This window comes from Chiloscyllium plagiosum, unplaced genomic scaffold, assembly GCF_037043375.1.
Source record: "Chiloscyllium plagiosum isolate Xiang-an unplaced genomic scaffold, Cpla_swu_hap1 HiC_scaffold_8, whole genome shotgun sequence".
NCBI lineage: Eukaryota > Metazoa > Chordata > Chondrichthyes > Orectolobiformes > Hemiscylliidae > Chiloscyllium > Chiloscyllium plagiosum.
In genome coordinates this window covers 77,891,224-77,912,109 of record NW_028270146.1, presented here as the reverse complement: position 1 = coordinate 77,912,109, position 20,886 = coordinate 77,891,224, and the positions used below count along the sequence as shown (strand labels likewise).

At 38.0% G+C, this 20,886-nt stretch overlaps 1 long non-coding RNA gene across 4 annotated transcripts in view; it reads left to right on the top strand.

The window, feature by feature from the left end:
* Positions 1 to 203: 203 nt before the first annotated feature.
* LOC122553980 (uncharacterized) overlaps positions 204 to 20,886 on the top strand; it is an 80,018-nt gene continuing 59,335 nt past the window's right edge. For all 4 annotated transcript variants that reach the window (XR_015757770.1, XR_015757769.1, XR_006312891.2 and 1 more), the window contains exon 1: positions 204 to 563. This is a non-coding gene — a long non-coding RNA (uncharacterized LOC122553980). The remainder of the gene's footprint in view (positions 564 to 20,886) is intronic.

The following is a 20,886-nucleotide window of genomic DNA, read 5'->3' as shown; positions in this document are numbered from 1 at the left end:
CGTTTCGGGCAGAAGAAGGGCTTATGCCCGAAATGTCGATTCTCCTGTTCCTTGGATGCTGCCTGACCTGCTGCGCTTTTCCAGCAACACATTTTCAGCTCTAGATTCCTATCAGACGAGAATCAAAAAACAAGCTAGACATCAAGAAAATTCAACATGGAAACCAGAGCATGTACCTGGCAGATTCATCTTGCTATTTGTTCCAAACCACCAGGATGTTGCTTTCAATAAAACTGCAGCTGACAGCTCATGCCTTGTCTTGTCAGACAAGGTATCCAGAGTTATTGATGGTAGATAGGGATGTGCTTTTAAAAATTACAAACAGGTTAGCTATAACCTTATTGAATTGTGGAACAGACACAAGAAGCCAGATGGCCTACTACTGATCCTGGTTTGTACCTTTCAACGCTTTAATTTAGAGTTGGAAACAAAATCAGAAATTGCTGGAAAAGCTCAGCAGGTCTGGCAGCATCTGTGGAGAAGAATCCAAGTTAATGTTTTGGGTCAAGTAATCCTTCCTTAGAACTGTGTTGGAGTTGGAAGCATTAGCCTATAGCGAGCAAGTAAGTCAAATTCTATATCTTTCACGTGGACTCACAGGATTTCTAAATTTTGGGTGATAACTTCATAAATTTCCATTTGTTCTTTTATGAAAATTACAAAGCTATGGCCTTAGTCATTTCTGCTTATACAGCATATTCAAATATCTAATTATAAATATTCTTTAGAGGTTGTATGAGGTGAAAAGACATGCTGATCCTGTTGAAGTTTTGAATCAAGCTTCATACCTTTAGTTTCAATGGTATACAAAACTCAGGAGAGTGCAGGGATCATAAGGCATTAGAACGTCCCTAACAAATAGATCATTTTTGCTGCCTGATAATGATATTGAACCTTACCACAATTTTTCTTTTATGTGGAGAAATGCTTTTTTCATGGTCAGAAGTCACATGACACCAGGTTATAATCCAACAGGCTTATTTGAAATCATTAGCTTTCGGAATGCTGTGTCTTCATCAGGTGAAGTGTGATTTCAAATAAACCTGTTGGACTATAACCTGGTGTCATGTGACTTCTGACCTTGTCCACCCCCGTCCAATTCCGGCACCTCCAAATCATAACTTTTTTTCACAATAGTGGTCGATTCATGGCAAAATTCCCAATGTGTCTTTATTTATTTATTTAGTGGGATATGTTCGTCGCTGGCTCGATTAGCATTTATTGCCTGTCCCTAGCTGCCCTTGAGAAGGTGGTGGTGAGCTGCCTCCTTGAACTGCTGAAGTACACCTTGCTGTGGGTTGACCCACACTGCCTCTTAGGGGCAGAATTCCAGGACTTTAACCTAGAGGCAGTGAAGGAATGGTGATAGATTTCCAAGTCTGGATAGTGAGTGGCTTTGAGGGGAACTTGAAGGTGGTGGTATTCCCAATCATCTACTGACCTTGTCATTCTGGATGGAAGTGGTCATGTGTTTGGAAAGTGTTGTCTGAGGATCTTTGGTGAATGATAGTACACATTGCTGCTACTGAGTGGGTGCTTATGGATGCAGTGCCAATCAAACAGACTGCTTTGTCCCAGATGGTGTCAAGTTTCTTGAGTGCTATTGGGACGGTACTCATCCAGGCAAGAGGGGAGTATTCTATCACACTCCTGACTTGTACTTTGTAGATTTTGGACAGGCTTTCAGGAGTCAGGAAGTGGGTTACTTGCTGCAGTATTCCAAGCCTCTGACCTGCTCTTGTAGCCACTGTGTTTATGTGGTGAGTCCACTTGAGCTTCTGATCGATGATAACTCGCAGGATGTTGACAGTGGGGGATTCAGAGATGGTAATACCAATGGATGGCAAGGGGCAGTGGTTAGATAGTCTCTTATTGGAGATGGTCATAGCCGAGCATTTGTGTGGTACGAATGTTACTTGCCACTTGTCAGCCCAAGCCTGGATATAGTCCAGACCTTATTGCATTTGGACACAGATTGCTTCAGTGTCTGAAGAACATTAGAAGGATGAATGAAGAATGTTGTTACTCTGAGGGATCTGATTTTAGAGCAAGTAACAAATCAGCAACCTAGCTTCTTCTCCAAAAGAAATTTAGGCAAGAAACCCTTTTATTTGTATTGCACAATTTATGGTCACAGAAATGTCATATGATTGTACTAAATTAATGTTGCCAACAATAATGTCTGCAGTGCTAACATTTTATTTATAAACCTAAGATAGTATCACAAATACTTCAAAAGAGCCACTTAAGTAAACAAAATGGGGCTGTAATCAAAGTGCCACTTGTATTATTTTGAGAGCATTTATGAGGTACTACTCCAAAACAATTTTTTAAAGTGGAAGGCATAGAGATTCTTTTGTCTGTCGTACTGAGTAGTTTAAGTCATTGTTTGGAAGAGAAAGAGGTTTGCTGCATTCCGAGTGGATAAACCTCTTTTTAAAGAAATGCCTTTGTCACCATTACACATAGGTCATTGTGTCAAAGTGCATAATCACTGTTACCTCACTTTGAACTTTCAATCAGCTGAACATAAATGTTTTCCAGAGTGAATACCATAAAATCTCGCCATGTAATTTATTTTAAAGTACTCCAGTTTCATGTTACTTCAAGAAAAGAGCACCTAATTAGTTCTCAAATTTAGCAGCAGTGCAAATGTTAAGTGTATCTTTAAGGAGGTGTAAATTTATATGTTTGTTTTACGGTACCATGCAGCAACTTCAACACATGCACAAATAATAGTACCTGGGAGTAAAATAGTGAAATGCTCAATCAGGTAGAGACAGCATTAGTACTGTTTTTTTTTGTCCCAGACTCCAAAGTAGGGCCAGGTTTTGATGTGCTAAGGTCTAAACTATGTCAAGCTTAAGAGGCCCAACAGCTTTACCAAAAGAAAAGCATTATTCTAACAGAAAGGGCAATGAAAATAGAAATGTTGAAGCTTGATAATTGCATGCATACATAGGCAAAGACAATAAAAAAGCTAAACTAAGCCATGTAACTTCCAATCAGCTTATCTGTATTCTGAAATACTTTCAAATGAAAAGACGTTATGATTTCTGAGTTAGCATATATGAAAACCTTTAAATACAGTGACACAAGAGCAATTACATAGATCAGCACAAATTTAATGGAAACAACCTGCAAACCATTTAAAATATTTTCTTTTGTGATTTTTGGATAGTGAAGTAACTGATATTGCCCTCAAATAATGAGCTCTGAAAGTTTATCATTCTCTATACATATATTGCTGAGTAGAGAGCGTTTTCAGCAACATTGTTGTCTGCAGTTTATCCTTGATGATCTTCAGTCACAAAAATGACCTTTCTTCACAAATGTTTGTTACCAATAGATTCAAAGGGAGCTGTTATATTGCTTCTAGATCAGGGAAATCCAACTGAATATTATCTTGAATGATAACTTGATACAGATCCTGATGGCAGAAGCATTCTTTATCTGAATAATTTTCCTGGGTATAAACATGAAAACACCTGTACTTTATTTCTTTAATGAGGTTAACAATAATATCATCAGGATAATCTTTCATCTCAAAATTTAAACTGTTACACAACAGTATTTCTGGAGTATCTAAATAAATCAAACATGAGACATTGTTTGCAACATTTTTGCATATGATTGCTCATTTCTTCAAGTTGCTTTCAAATGCACCCATCCCAAGATTTCACTTGCAACTTGTTGCTTGGAGAAAGTGTATCATCATTATTGGGTGCATCACCATCATTGACTTCTTTCTCATTTTTTCCTCTTAAATCTCACACTTGTAGTCTACATCAAGAAAGTTTTGTGTTGATTTGATTAAATTTGTCAAAGCTTTCTCAGATTTCTTCTAGAAGCAAGAGAGCAATGTGTAAAGTTTTGCACATGTACTAAGGATGGTGTGTGCATCCAGGAGGACGTTGCTGGTTTTTGAAGCTTCCTTGACACAAACTCTAATTCCCCCACTTTCCCCTGCAGAGTGCCAGCCTGTCTCTTGTATCACCTTTTTCACTGTCAGCAGTATGAAGACGAATAAGAGTGTTAATAATTAGCTCTGGCTGAAGTGCCTTTGCCTGTGCTTCCCACCAATAGTCAGAGAGGTACTTTGATCAGGTAGAATCAGTATCCAGAAATTATTTGAGTACTTTTCAGTGGGTTTGTAGAAGGTTTGTAACAGAGAACAATGTTTGTTGCATGAAAGCAAATCAATTTACTGTATCCAAGCAACAATCAGTTGCAACAGAGCTAACAAGATTCAGTGAAAGCCCATCACATGGAATATATATATATAACATACTTGCTTTTCTCTAAATGTTTTTGCCACGGCGATAATACCTTTCTGCCATATTAGCTGCATTATCATATCCTCTACTCTTACTTAAATCAAGATTGCAGTCAATACCTTGAGAGTCCAACAGCCTATTGGCTGTACATACACTACAATCCTTTTCAAATTTAAAGAAAATTAGAAAGCAACAAACAGGTGATACATATTTGACCATAGCAGTTAGTTTAGATTAGATTCCCTACAGTATGGAAATAGACCATCTGGCCCAACAAATCCACACCAACCCTTTGAAGTGTAGCCCACCCAGAACCATTCCCCTACCCTACATTTACCCCTGACTAATGCACCTAACACTATGGGCAATTTAGCATGGCCAATTTACCTGACCTGCACATCTATAGATTGTGGGAGGAAACCCATGCAGACATGGGGAGAATGTGCAAACTCCATAAAGACAGTCGCCCGAGGTGGGAATCGAACCTGGGTTCCTGGTGCAATGAGGCAGCAGTGCTGACCACTGAGCCAATGTGCCACCCAACATGGGTTCAACATGGGTTCAACATGGGTTCACTTGTGGTGTAGTGGTAGAATCCCTACGCCTGAAACAGGAGGCCTAGTTTCAAGTCCCACATGCTCCAGAAGTGTGTAATTATATCTCTGAAAAGATGGTTTGAAAAACTAGGCTAATAAAAATATTTGCAGGTGCTTGTGTAGTACAGTAGTTGTGTTCCTGCCCCTGTGCCTGGAGGCTTCCATTTAAGTCTCAACTGCTCCAGAGGTGTGTAATAATATCTCTGAAATGATTGATTAAAAGACAAGTTTGTCAACATGTTAATGCAGTGGTGTAGAATCTACAAACAGAAGCATCCTGCTTCTTCAAGTCTTCCAAAATGTATTATTTTACATTTCCAGACATAAAACAAATAAGTTCATCACATATTGTTTTAGACATCTTCTCAGCTGCACTGCACTCACAATGTTATATATGATTGGCAAAGAATACTTAAACCAAGCAATGAGTTCTATCAAGCTGGGAAAGTTCTGTTATATGGTAAGCCAAATATTTCATTGCTTCCTCCAAAAGATAGTCCACATTCTGTTGACCTGCACACAACTTCAGTAACCCATTCAAACTGCATGCCTCCAGTGGTATTGCTCATTGTTCACCTGCTCCCCAGCATGAGATTGACTCACGTTGCCTCCATTAACTGAAGTTTTTCTGTAATCCTCAGAATTGTCATGATTTTGAATTTCAACTGAGTTTTCCCTGTCATTAAAAACACTTGTTAGCCTGTACTATCCTCCTAAACAGAGGCAGATGCTGGAGGCATGGCCAATTCTCTTCAGTCATCATTTAAGCTGCTGTTTTTTTCTCTTCTGACATCTGCTTTCAAATGTTCACTTCATTTTCAACTGACCTTTAGCATATTAAATAAAATAGTAATATGAAAATTATGATTTTAATATTATTTATTTAATAATTTATTATAATAAAATTAAGAAATAAACCCTAAAGAAATTATTTGACTACAATCATTTATGTTTACAAGTAGAAGTAAAAAGTACAATATATAAATTTTAATAATCCATATACTTACCTGGTGTCAAGAAAAAGGGAGTGTTTTTCACACATTATTAATTTGTGTAAAATATTTATTAAAAGGAAACGGTTTTGAAATTCAAAAAGTACTTTTGTATTTATTATTGTCCTGAAAATTCAATTTAAAAAGCTTTAATTTAGTGATTGAAGTGTACAAACATGTCATGTGACTCCCTGAGGTCAAAGGAAAGGAATGACTCTCTGAGGTGCTTCTGACCTGCATCATTGCAGGTAGTTCATCAATGTGAGACACAGGAGCCTGGGAGTCTGAGTACGGCATTCTTCAATAGAGGATGGGAGTAAATCAAAGCTTTCTGATCATGCTTAATATCCAAGCAGTGCTGTTCCATTTGATAATTATGTAGCCATATATTTTTATCACATCAGAGTAAAAATAGCTATTTTTAGAGAGACTTTTCTCCCCCATCTTCTTTGCCTTCAACTAATTACTTGAAAATTTGAAACTTAGTCTTTTGCCCATACTTGCAGGCTCCTCATAATGAAAGGTCTTAAGATGTAGCTCTCTTAGCTACTGCCTGAGACATTGCTCCAAAAAAGTCGCAATCTCCACTCTCATCACCGCAGCCCAACCACCACAACTCAGCAGTCTACTCCCAGTCCCTTCTCTTCCCAGACTTAGCTACGGGCCACTGCTGATGTCCCGGACAATCTAGTTATGGTGTCCCTCTTTGGGAAAGGGCCAATTTTTGTACCTTCTCCTACCTGTTAGTTAAGTATGAGCTTGTCACGCAGCTTCAGGTCTGGACTTGAAAGTGAGCCAAGTCTAGAATCTGCTGTATGCAAGGCTGCAACTGAACAACAAACATTATTTTTCTAGAGATTTGACCTTTTTCCAAGCAGTAAGCAGTATTGTTTACTCTCAATTTGTTATTAGGTTGTCACACTGCTTCAGCACGCTCTTGCCAATGCAATGGTTTACTGCTGTCTTATGGTATGTGAACACAGGCAGTATTGTCAATCCTTCAGAATTGTCTTGGAGTCTCCAGGAATTAAAGAGTAATGTCGTATTGTTTCACTTTCTTTGAACACTTTCATTTAAGCGTTTTGAAACTATTAAAAAAGAATTAAAAAGCTGTTTGGGAAAGGGGGTTGGATGCACATGGAGATTTACAAAGATATTTCCAATGTTGGAGGATTTGAGCTATAAGAAGAGGTTGAATAGGCTGGGGCTGTTTTCCCTGGAGCATCACAGGCTGAAGGGTGACCTTATAGAGGTTTATAAAATCATGAGCATGGATAGGGTAAATAGACAAAGTCTCTTCCCTGGGGTGGGGGAGTCCAGAACTAGAGGACATAGATTTAGGTTGAGAGGGGAAAGAGATGAAAGAGATTAAGGGCCAACTTTTTCACGCAGAGTGTTGTACATGTATGGAATGAGCTGCCAGAGGATGTGGTGGAGGCTGGTACAATTGCAACATTTAAAAGGCATCTGGATGGGTATATGAATAGAAAGGGTTTGGAAGGATATGGGCCGGGTGCTGGCAGGTGGGACTAGATTGGGTTGGAATATCTGGTCGGCATGAATGAGTTAGACCGAAGGGTCTGTTTCCGTGCTGCACATCTCTATGACTCTGTGTGATATAAAACTCTAGGGATACATAATCTATTGTTTTCAACCTTAATCATGGGCAGGAAGCTATGCTTGGTTTTGTGGACAGTTGACTATATACATATTTTGAGGGTCACATTGACCTGAAGAGTAAGCAAACGAATTGTCACCCTGGAAAGAGCCTACCAGAAACCTAGCTTCTGCCATTTCAGTGAGGCCTTTGTGGCCCTCAGGAAATTACTTATAGTGGATTGTCTTCTGGAGAAAATATATTGTCCAGCACATCTTTGCATTGCTGAAGCAACTGTTTCTAAAGTTTAGTCAGCCCTGCAGGTGGTTTGCAATATGAGACAATGTAAGTTGGTAGTGTAACAGCAGTAAGTCACATAATGCTGCCAGTGAAAGAAAGATACAACTATCTCCTCAAAATATCCTAAAGCATTTCACAACCAATGATTTACTTTTGAACATCAACCACTGTTATTGGTCAAGAATCTATCTATTTCTGTTAGTTTCTCCTTATGGTAAGAATAATACATTGCTGGGTCTACAATTAACTGAATACACTCCACTTTCAACAGGTTGGACCTAAAATATACAATAACTATGCCTCCACTGCTCTCTGGAGAAGAGGCTTCCAAAGACTTACAATGCTCTGAAAGAGATTTTAAAAACTTCATCTCTGTCTTAAATGAGAGACTTTTTCTTTAAACTGTGACTTCCCTTTCTAGTCTCTCTGACAAGGGGAAACATTTTTCAGCATCCAACCTGTCCATGATCTCAAGATCTGATCTGTTCCAATGGATACTTGCCCAGCCTTCCAACCTTTCCTCATAAGGTAACAGCTCCCAACTTTGGCGTTTGTCACGTGATGCTTCTCTGAACTGCTTCTAATGCATTTATATGCTTTCTTAAATAAGGCGAACCTAACTGTACATAGTACTCCAGACATGGCCTCATAATGTTCAGCTTCACAAAACATTGGTGGGAAGTCGGATCCCTACAGTTTTCAATTGGTTTCAACCATTCTTTCAAAAGTAACTCAAATTATCACCTTCTCTAAGAAATAAATCTCTTCAATCTCCACCTTTTGGCAACCATCCTCTATACCACTGTAAATAGATTGCAAGCCTGTTAGTAAGTTTGAAATCAAGACAGGTGGAGAGAGTTGTAATGACTTCCCCAATCTTACTGCTCTCATTTTGCACATGATGTCATTAATAATATGACTTTTTTTCAGTCAACCTGTTCTGATACACCACTAGAGCAGGTGGGATTTTGAAACTGGATCTCAAGGTCCAGAAGTAGGAGTACAATTCCTTATTGTGTGTTTTTATATATTTTTTAATCAGCCTGTACAGTGATGTTATTACAAACCTCTGGAACAAGTGGGACTTGAATCTAGACCTCCTCTGCCACAGGCATACAACTCCTTATTTGTATGTACTCAGATAATTAATAGCCAATGCCTTTTACTCTTAAGTAAAAGCATTAAGAAACTTAACAATTGCCCTTGTGGGGCACTGCACATAATTTCATTAATTGGGAATGCTGGTAATTTAATGGTAGTGGATAATGGGTGAAAAGTACTTTGGGTGATATGGTGATGGAAGATTCAGTTTTATGTAAGAACACATTCTTGATAATGAAAAAAAAATTAACAAAGGATTCTTGTGACGCAATGGTAGTGTTCTTATCTTTGAGCTAGAAGGCCTGGATTCAAATCACACTTGCTCCAGAGATGTGTCATACAGGTTGACTTAAAAATCCTTAACATGATTAAGCAGAAATTAACAAGAAGGTGAGTAACTTTCTACACCATGCCCAGCCTCTGATCTGCTCTTGTAGCCAAACTGTTTAATACAAATATGTACAAAGTACAGAAGTTAAAATAAAGTCATTTTCACCTACAAATTATTGAAAATAAAGTGACTGGTGATTCAAGTGATGGTATTTTGGCTGTTGAATTTGCTAAAGTATGCTTAACAAACTGTACACCAATTTGCATACATTCCACAACACATTAAAGTTTTACCTGGCTTGTTTTCTATATCTATGAACAAATAGCATGGACATTGAAATAATGGAACAAACACTTCAGCACTTGAAGACTTCATTGCTTTATTTCTAATAAAATAGAAATTAAACTTTGGAGTAGTGGGGGCTGAGGAGAAGGAACATTTGAAATTTAGTAACAGATAGAAATGTAGGATTGTGTTCAAATGTTGCTCAGTGGATGTAATTTGGTTTTAAGGTGCGAGAATCATTTTAACATATACAACTTGTGACAGTGAATCATCAACTAGCAATTATGTTTATTGAATGCTCATTACTGAGACAAGATTTTTATCTATGTAACAAGGACCCTTCAAAGGAGAGGAAAGTTAGAAGTCAGTTTGCACCTACAAGTCAATTCCAATGTACCATTTCCAAACTGTCCCAGTAAAGCAAGTTGTCATGATATGACAACTGTTGCATAAGGCAGTTTGCTGACAGTCCAGGTCTCTTCAATGATGGCAATGATGAAAGGGAATGATAAAAGTGCTCCTGTGCATTGATCAAAGTTACTTAAATAAACCCTCAAACATAATAACCAGCAGATATACTGTTGATGTCCTCACTGAACTGGTCAAAGCAAGGTATTCTTTGTCATGAATAGAAATAATGAGTTTAGCACATTCAATTTAATGAAAATCAACTCTTCTGATTGTATTTTCAGCATCTTTTGGAAGGCATAAATGGCTATGTATAATTCAATTCTTGAGGAATTTCAGGGCAGACTATTAAAAACCATGGCATTTCTTAGTCTGTGACATAGATAAACAGTACCACAATCATAAACAAGACCACGATCAGAAACCTTTTAGTAAAGTGACATGAAGAAAAATGTAATATATGAAACAGTTATAAAATGAAGATCCAGTTGGGAGTGAAATGGGAAACAATCAACTCTCTGAAGGAGTAGAATTAAATCTTAGTTTTATACAATAAAAAGCAGGTCCCTTAGGATCATTGATATATAGACGGTGCATAGCTCCCTGAAAGTGGATAAGATAGTAAGAAGGTTTAAGGTATGGTTCTCTTCATTGGTAAAGGCACTGAGTATAATAGTTGACAAGTCATGGCATAAAGCTTTAGTTAGAACACATTTAGAGTATTATGTGCTTTTCTGGTCACCACACTATAGGAAGGATATGAAGGTTTTGGAGAAGGTGGAAAGGAGGTTTACAGGATATTGCCTGGCTTGGAGATTATCAGTCAGAGGTGATCCAGGACAAACTTGGATTGTTTTCACTAATACATTGGAGGTTAGCGGGGTGACCTGATAAAAGTATTTAAAATTATGAGAGACATGTATATGGTGAATAGTTGTGGTCTTTTTCCAGAGTGGAAATGCCAAATACTGTGGGTCTTGGGTTTAAGGTAAGAGGGGGACAGTTTAAAGCAGATGTGCAAGGCAAATTGTTTACACAGAGGGTGGAAAATCCCAGGAAGGTGCTGGAAACAGATATGATAACAATGTTTAGGAGGTGTTTAGACAGACACATGAACAGGTAGGGAATAAAAAAAATGTGGACCATGTGCAGGCAGATGCGATTAGTTTCGAATTGCATCATAATTGGCATAGATGTGGTGGACCAAAAGGCCTGCACCTGTGCTATACTGTTTTATTTTCTATGTTCTATAAGTCAATGCTTCATAAATGACCATGGCTGCATTATAAGGTTTCAGATGGGGATGTCTGCTGATGATTATGTCGTCAAGTACCATTTATGACCACCCAGATAGAAAAGCAGTCTGCCTGCATTTAGCAAGACCTGGAAAGCATTCAGACTTAGGAGAATAAGTGGTAAGTCACAGTTGAGCCACAAAAATGCCAGGAAATATCTATCTCCAACAAGAAAAATAAATTAATCATCATTCTTTGACATTCAATGGCCTTACTGTCACTGAATCTCCTACTAACTTCTTCTGTGGGGTTGTCATTGACCAAAATCTGAACTGAACCAGTCACTTAAATTCAGTGACTACACAAACAGTTCAGCGGTTCTGAACCGTGCCTTGATTAACTCATCTCCTAAACGTACTGTCCATCTACAAGGCATAAGTCAGGTAGAAAATTCATGGAAAAAGGGGATGTTGCTCTTCAGACCAGAGGCCAATGTAACTAAGAACCACACTGTCATTCTTTCTCTGTTGCTGTGGCAAAATCCTGGAACTCTTTTCCAAAGGCACTGGTTGAATTTAACTTCCCCAGATGGCCTACAGCATTTAAAGAAAGCAGCTCAACAACACCTCCTTCTGAATGACAGTTAGGAATGGACAATTAATACTGGCCTAGTCAGCACTTCCCACATCCACCGAAAAAAATGAAACCAAAATCATCACCTCACATCTAACCGAGAGCTGCCCTTGCTCAACCAAAAGCTTTGACCACTGATCCTCCCTAACTTGTTTAAAGCATGTGCCCGGAAATAACAATATTGCTTTTGCATGAAGAATTTGATATTTCACAACCTCCTACCATTTAGTGTACATTATCACCTGTGGATAATTACTTTTTTCTGTAATGTGCATTAAGTATTGCAGGGAAGAAAGTATCCCCATTTGGTCATATAGCATTGCTGGGTAGAATAGAATGTTTACCTAACTGAAGAGATTAGATCAAGTTTATAATTGCGAGTTACTGGCAACAAGCTCATTAGGCATGTATATGAAAAAGTTTTGAATGTACAATCCACAATTTTCTTTGCATTCATAAAATTGTCCATAGGGGCTGAGTTATTTTATCTCTGAACTGGATCCGAAGTATTTTTATTATATAGATTTTTCTTTCTGCAGTATTTACCTGCCTTTTATTCTGCAGTTGTATTATACTAATGCATTAAGTCAAGTAAACAACATTGTTTATTGAAACTAATCATTAAACCATGACTGATGTGCACTGTTTTCTTTGATTGTCATTGATGTTAATATAATATTCAAACTTAGCAATGCATGATAATTATACATCAGGTCCATGTATTACAAGGTAAGGTAATTGCCCTTCATGGGTCTGTATTCCAAAATAAGGTAATTGTGGCTTAGATTTGTCCATAATACTGTGAGAACTAATAGCCATTGTTATTTTTAACCCTTTTTCTTTGAAACGGAGATCTTCCTTATAATAAACGTACAGCACAACAGTGGCTGGTGCCAATTGATTTCCATGTCTGATGGGCCCCTTGCTTAATTTGTTCAATGTCCTCTTCCCTCATGCTGCCACAATGTCTGCAGATTAAATATTACTGCATCTTATTCTCTCCATTGTATTTCATATTCTGCATGGAGCTACACAGAGATTGCATTGCTCACTCCACAGCTGTATTTACTCATTGCACTATTTGTAACTCTTATATGCCAATTGTGCTGGTTAAAGAATGATTAAGCAACCTTCTAGTGGGACTGATCAGATTGTGTGCTTTGTTTGTGTTAAGTTATGTGGAACTGAAAATACGTTAAAGTAGCCTGGGAGTTACAATTAGCTCTAATTTAACACACTCTAGGTGGATTACGAGGAAATTAAACCACTATATGAGTTTAAATAATTAGTTTTGGCTATTATACTAATGAGAAGAACCCTACTGCTAGGATTAAATGATCTCGCTGTGCATTTCTTATACAAGTAGCAACATAAAATATTTATGTTTTCAACAAACTTTCATATTTTCAAGATTTATATGCATATTAAAAGAATCAATACTTTACTATTTCACTTTCACGAATAAAAGGTGAGATAACTCAATCATTTTCTGTACAGTCTTTCAATGCACTTTTAAAAGACTGAAGCACAATGACAATCCATCCAGTAAGTTGTGTTGAAACTAAAATGAAGTTTCTTTCTTCCACTAATCCTGTAGAGAAAAAAACTTTCCATCAGCTAGTTCTGCAAACTGGTAACCTAGGTGTCTAGTTTTAATCAGTGTTCATGCAGGCATACAACTGTGTAGGTTAAGGGATTTTCTTCGTTCATTGCTCTAGCATATAAAGTCCTAGCCTAGAGCTAGTGACCGGTACAATGAGTATAGTGTATACAATAAGCATTGGTGCAAATTAAGCATTTAATATATATTTATATATATATATATATATATATATATATATATATAGACACACACCATCATTTTTCTTATGGGTAAATCCTGTAGATTTAAATAACAGAGATTGGTACAGAATTGATTTGTGTGGATTGGGGCATTCTTTATTTAAATATCTATTATGATAAATCGTTGAATAATTAAAACAAAGGCAATTTGGATTTTTTTATTATTTCATCAGTATAAGAGGATTTAAGATCCTAACTAGATCATTAATTAGCTGATTCTGAAGTCCATTGAAAAGAACAAATACAAAATAACCATGTTTAATGAATATTTAAAGCACAATTTACTTATGTATGTAGAGGGTGCAAGCCTCCCAGGGTTTTCACCTTCAAATACACTCAGGACTATTAATACCCAATCCATGATTGCTATACAGATTAATTATACTGCAGTTTTCTTTGAGAGAATATTTCAAATGTGTATTCGATGTCTTATTCTTCATCTGATCTATCAGTGGCAGTGCTAGATTTTTGTCTTAGTAAACACCTTTGACCAGATTCAAGGTTTTTTCCACAAATGTATTTATTCATAATCCTAATCAGGAATTTCACCTCATGCAGTGTTGAAACATTTTTGTGGTTCATTAAATATATTTAATACTGTAGCCATGCCTGGTATATTAAATGTAGCTGAGTATCACAGGCTGTCCCACAATTTCTTCCTGTCATATTTACACATTACCATTTGCACTTTCCAATTTGATGCCAATATCTAACTCTGCAGTAGCATTCTCAAAGCTTGCTCTTTCCCATTTTCTCCCAAATTGCCAGCAGCTTTCTGAATTAACAGAACTGTTTCTCAAGACACCAAAAGCATAATAAAAAAAAATACTTTTCAGTGCTTGCCAACTTGGCTGTCTTAATCTGGTACAATGATTTTTTGTGCAATTTAAACTGCCTATGGCACAATGTGCTAAATGATCAGTCTTTTAAGACATTAACATTTGTGATTTTGGATCCAGATCTTTACTGCAGCTAATTGCATAGCCATATGTTTAAATGTAAGGATAACAGAAAAAAATCACTAATTGTCATCTCCAAAATGCATTCAGACTCAAGGATATGTTTCAGAAAAATCTATCTATTTGAAACTAAACACTTTTGTTTATGAGGCATTTTCTCTATGCCATACACTGTTTGCAACCACATTACCCCTTTCATCAGCTTATTGTGTTCATGCAGGGACTGTTGCTATGGCAGTAATGTTGGGCTGCAATTAAGTTCAGCTTTTGTAAAGTTAGGTTAGAATTAGTTTTATTTGTTATTTTAGTCAGGTTCATACCACATCAAAATGTTTAATCGATTCTGTATAAGATTTAGAATTTGATGCACAAAACCTTTACTGATGGCAAATCATATGTTAACAATGAAATGAATTAATGGTTTTCAGACAATTATTTTTGGGCATTTCTTGCTGACATTTTTTCCTGAATTTCTTAAGGTGTAACAGTTGTGTACACATTTTTCTGAATACATTTCAAGAAATCAGAATATTCTTATGTCGTGAGTGAAAATAATTACTTTGCAGATTTAGGATTTGGTGAGAAAAGTCTTGATGCTTTTCATATAATGTATAGATCAGTCACCAAACAGCAGGCAATGTGCTGAGCAATGTGTGCAGTAAATTAATTACCTTGTACTTTGGTTTTGCTTGGCTCAGGAGAAAGAAAAGAGAAAATCACTGTTTTACCAGAACATGTCATATTCAAGCAAATAGATTCAGACTTTTTTGGTTAAAAGAAAGATCCATTTGCAAATACCTTCATTGATTTTCTTTTACTATCAGACTTGGATAAAGGATGAAAATAACACACTGTCAAGCCTGGACTGCCAAGTTAAAAAAAAATCGATGATTACTTCTGGAAAACATCAGATGACTGCATTCCAAAATCACATCTGCTGTAATACTTCAGTAATTTCTGTGATTGCCTCCAATTCTTCAATGTGCTTAGCAATAACTGATCCTCTCTCTTTACCCAAGGCAATAATTAGCATACACTAATGAATTTTTAAAAAATATTGCAATAATATCTGATTCTTTCAAATGAGTCAAAACAAGTAGTTTTGCAACTAATAAGAAAAAGAATGTCTGCACTAAATGCATTTTGTAGCATTTAACAGAATGTTTCTCATGATTTACGCTACCACACAAGTCTAAGTCAATTTTTTTTTCTGCTCTTATTGCCACAGTTTTGCTATATGTTGTTTGTTCTCTGAACCAAGCCTGAATTCATGGGAAACAAAACCCAACAAATGTGATGTCAAATGTGCAACCAATTTTCCAGCGGATCATCAAATCTTTCTTAGTGAAGTCGGAATCATGTAACTGATTGGGAGTGGAATAATGGATAAAAGAGTTTCAATAAGTTCTATATTACAATTGGTGGAGATTAGGACCTGTTGGGACTGTTGATGTTTAACTGTGTGAATCATAGTTATCCTGAATGTATCAATATAAATAGAAAACCAAAATTGAACAACTCATATATCTTATTTAGCAAAAGGTAAATATGAAAATCTGCAGTGCTAGAAATATTCAGAATGTCTAGCATTACTCAAGTTGAATATGATTCAGAACTGAGAGAATTCTGAAGAAGAATCATATCCCAACTTGAAATATTAACTTTGCATATCTCTTCGCCTATGCTGCTAGGCTTGCTGAGTATAAGCAGCAGCTTCAGCTTTTCTATTCTCCAACTCACAACTTATATGCAAATAACATACAAAAAGACTACACAGATAAGAAAAGTAAAGAGGGTAAACAATAGAGTTTTACCTTCACTACTCTTTGTTAACTCTAAATTATTACAATTACATCATTCTTTCCCGAGAATCTTCCCTGCCTAGTTGATACTCTGAAAAAATATTTTAAAAAATATTATTAAAGCTCTCATCTCACTCATCAAGCTTAGGGCCAATCCACATTCAAAAACCTGACTATGCAAACTCTGCTCATACTTTGCAAGTTGTAATAAATTCTTCAGCGACTGCAACAATCCACAAGATTCTAAACCATCTTCAACATTCTAAATCACACAACTCATGAAATCCAAAAAGATCAATTCTGTCTCCCAATTTTAACAGCTCCCTTAAAATAATTCAGGGTTTGGAACTGTATCTTTACCAAAAATGAATGTTTGTCCTCAGACTTTGCCCTGTCTGGGCACTAATTCACATTGAAATCCATCCATTAGTTTTTGAGGTGTATTGTTTACAAACAAACAGAATAAGATACAGAGCTAAAAAAAAATGTGTTGCTGGAAAAGTGCAGGATAAGGGCTGAAGAAGGGCTTCTGCCGAAACGTCGATTCTCCTGCTCCTTGGATGCTGCCTGACCTGCTGCGCTTTTCCAGCAACATGTCTTTCAGCTCTGATCTCCAGCATCTGCAGTCCTCACTTTCTCCTAGAATAAGATACAGGCAAAAGTAAATGTCCTAAAGGAAATAATATGAATCTCCAAGTTGAGATAATTTTGATAAGATGACTTTTGACTTGGCAGTTCTTCATATATTACAAATGCGCTCAATAACTATTGATAGAAAATTGCCAAAGTATGCCCAATGGTTATGCAGGTCATTGAAAATGTGTAATAAATATTATGGATTTATTCCCTTCAACTCATGGGACAACTGAGGTGAGCAAGAGTGTCATTATTCAGCAGCAGGACTATTTATAACAGTCATCTTGCCCAATGACATCTAAATGTTCTTAACTTGTAGCTAAAAGTGAAAACTGCTACACAACACATGCCATCACTGGAACCCATCATGTTGCTGTAGACAGGAGCAAAGAGTACATTGGGCAGGAAATATTGTCCAGAAGACAGGTAAATCTTGTGATGTTTTGTTTCACTGGGCGGAATCTCCCCCTCTTTTGGATAAGTCTGAGTTGTGTTGAGTTTTTGCAGAGTTTGTTGCTGTGAAGCCTCGTGAATTCTCTTATCCTACCCTGGGGTGGCACGGTGGCTCAGTGGTTAGCATTGCTGCCTCACAGCACCAGGGATCCGGGTTTGATTCCACTCTTGGGTGACTGTCTGTGGGAATGATTTGGAGATTCCGAACCTTTGGGTGACCATCCTCCAAGGTGGACCTTGGGACAGGCAACAGAGAAAAGTGGCCGAGCAGAGGCTGATAGCTAAGTTCGGTACCCATAGGGAGGGCCTCAACCAGGACCTTGGGTTCATGACACAATACAGGTGACCACCATTGCACTATACATACTCACAGATGCTCCTACACACACACACTCTCACACACACACAGGCACTCCTATACACATACGCACGGACACACATATACACAGACGCGCACACAGGCACCACATACACCCTTACAGACACACACACTCCCACACTCACACGTGTACCCCCTCACAGACTTAAGACACTCTGCACTCACTACACACACGCATACACTTTCTCACACTCACAACTCCCAACCCAGACAGACACACATACACAGACAACGACCCACATGCACACATATATTTTATAGGGTGAATTTGTACTTGCAGGGTTACATTCTACTTTGCTCAAAAACTGCATGGATTCATGTAAAACTCCATTATCTCTCTTTTTAGATTAGAATCAATCTAAACATCATGGCATAGACAGAGAACACAGGGGGTCAACACCTTCAACATATTGTCTAGCTATCACCAATGTTAACAGCTAACCCAAGAATGCAACTTTTTAAAAAAAAGATTTTGTGATTTACACATGAAAGAATTGAAACTATCACAGTATTCTAACAGATGAAAGGCTTAACAAACAATCAATTTTTCAATGTATAATTTCAGTTATATCACACTGTAAATTTTTGCTATAAATTCTGTGTTAAGATTGAGCCCTCCACTACCACCTGATGAAGGAGCGATGCTCCAAAAGCTAGTGTGCTTCCAATTAAACCTGTTGGACTTTAACCTGGTGGACTTTAACCTTGTGTTGTGTGATTTTTAACTTTGTCTGTGAGAAGTTTGCATGTTTTCCCTGTGTCTGTTTGGATTTCTGTTGGGTGCTCAGGTTTTCTCCCACTGTCCAAAGATCTGAAGTCAGGCAGATTGGCTATGCTAAATTACCCATAGTGTTCAAGAATGTGTAGATTAGATGCATTAGCCTGGGAAATTCAGGGATAGAGTAGATGGATTGGTTGAGTGGGAAACTCTTTGGAGGGTTGGTGTGGACTAGTTGGGCCAAATGGCTTGTTTCCACACTGTGGGGATTCAATTCTATTCCATATTACCAACCTCGCCTCATCAATCATCTATCATGCCCACATAATGTCTTTCTTGTTCGATTTCCTCCCCATCTCACCACACGCCATTACCAAAACAATTTGCCACCCAGATGATATCACCAACATCTCTTGTGCTGCGCCATTTTTAAAAGCCTACTGGACAAGTACTGTCACTCCCAAGCTGCGCCGTGTGGTTTCTGACATTTGTTCTTGACATGGCTAACAGGGAGGCATGATGTCCTGCATTGTGAGGAGGTTCTGAAGGTCCTGCTGAACAAGGTGGGACATCCTCTCTCAAGACCAGCAGTGGATGTAACCACACCAGGTCATGTCAGCCTGGTCCAGGGTTGCCACCTAGGTTCGTGCAGTCTCAGCCATCAGGAGGAATACACAGCACTGTAGGGAGAAGGACAATGTCATAGAGTAATACAGCTTAGGAACAGTCCCTTTGACTCACTGTGTCTCTGCTTACTAACCATCAGCAAGCTAGGAGGAAATTATTGCAGATGCTGGAATCTGAACTGAAAATAAAAAATGCTGAATATCACAGTGGATCAGGCAGCAGCTGTGGAGAGAAAGCAAACTAATCTTTGGAGTTTAGATGACTCTTCATCAGAGGCAAGCTATACCTATTCCATTTACCTGCATTTGGTGCATAGCCAACTCTGCCCTAGTATTTTAAGGGCTCATCCAGATACTTCTTATACATTGTGAGAGTACTTGACTCCTCCACCTGCTCAGGAAGTGCATTCCATATTTCTACCATTCTCTGACGTAAAACATTTTTCCTCAGAATCCCTCCAAACTAATTATTACTTTCCTTAAACTAATGCCTTTGGTCTTAGATACATCCGCCATGGGGAAAAGATTCTCATGATCTACCCTGTCTGTGCTTCATGATTTTGTTTACCCTAACCCTCAGCCTACTCTGCTCCAGGGAAAACAAAACCAGCTATCCAGTCTTTTCCCATAACCAAAACCTTCCATCCTAGGCAACATCCTGCCTACTTCACTTTGCCAATGTAAGTGCCACCTTGCTCTCTCTGATACCTTACACTCTCTATTTCCTGCTGCTGAACCCATCTCTCATCACTGCTTATGCTCACACTCACTATTGACTGCAACACTTTCCCGACTCACTGTCACCCATCCCAACCCCTGATATCACAAACCCCATGTGCAATTCGCAGTATCTACTCAATCTGTCTACGTACTTCCCACGTGCACCAACAGTATTAGCTATATTATCCACTTTCATCTCCCTAATAAGTGCCAATCACTCATTGCAGGAGGAAAACAGATTACAATATGGCAAAAAGACTCAAATAAGGTGATACAATTTGGCTCCTCGCCCCTTATAAGGAAAGAATCCTGACTCTGACTGTTCTGCGCGTTTTCTCAACTTAGAGTCCCCATGCAGTAAGGTGAGCTCTGTGTAAATGATATTCCCTTGATTTGATAGACACCTGCTGATAAGCTGACTTGGTTTCTGCACGAAGCAGTATGCAGTAATATGAACTTGGCATCGCTGACTGAGGGGACAATGAGCAAAAAGGCACGGCCATACATGACAAGGGTGCTGTGAGCATCCAGGTAGGCTCAAAATGAGTGTGAACAATGAGAGCAAGTGAAGGACCCAGAGATACATCCTGGTCCAGTCCATGAGTTGTCCCTGAATGCACATTGTCCTTGCTGTAGCTATAAGCTGATAGCTGTTGGTGCGGCCTGAGATTTGACAGTGAAGTATAGAAGTATTGTGGATTGGAGATTGACATAAGTCAGATGCCAATGTCCATGGATGTAGAGTGTTTGTGGCCCAGTGCCCATTAAGTGTGCCAAGAGATATTGGTGCCCAGTTTCCAAAAGGGAGACCATTTGGAACAAGTGACAAGCTGAACCTGCTTGCTTTGATTTCCTTCTTGCATTTCCTGACATCTAGCTTATTTGGAAATTTAAATAAGATAGAAGGTGATTAATGAGGTAAATTGTGCCAATAACATGATATTTAACAAGTTTTAATCCTCATCAATTGGCATCTTACCACTGCCTGGTGGGAAT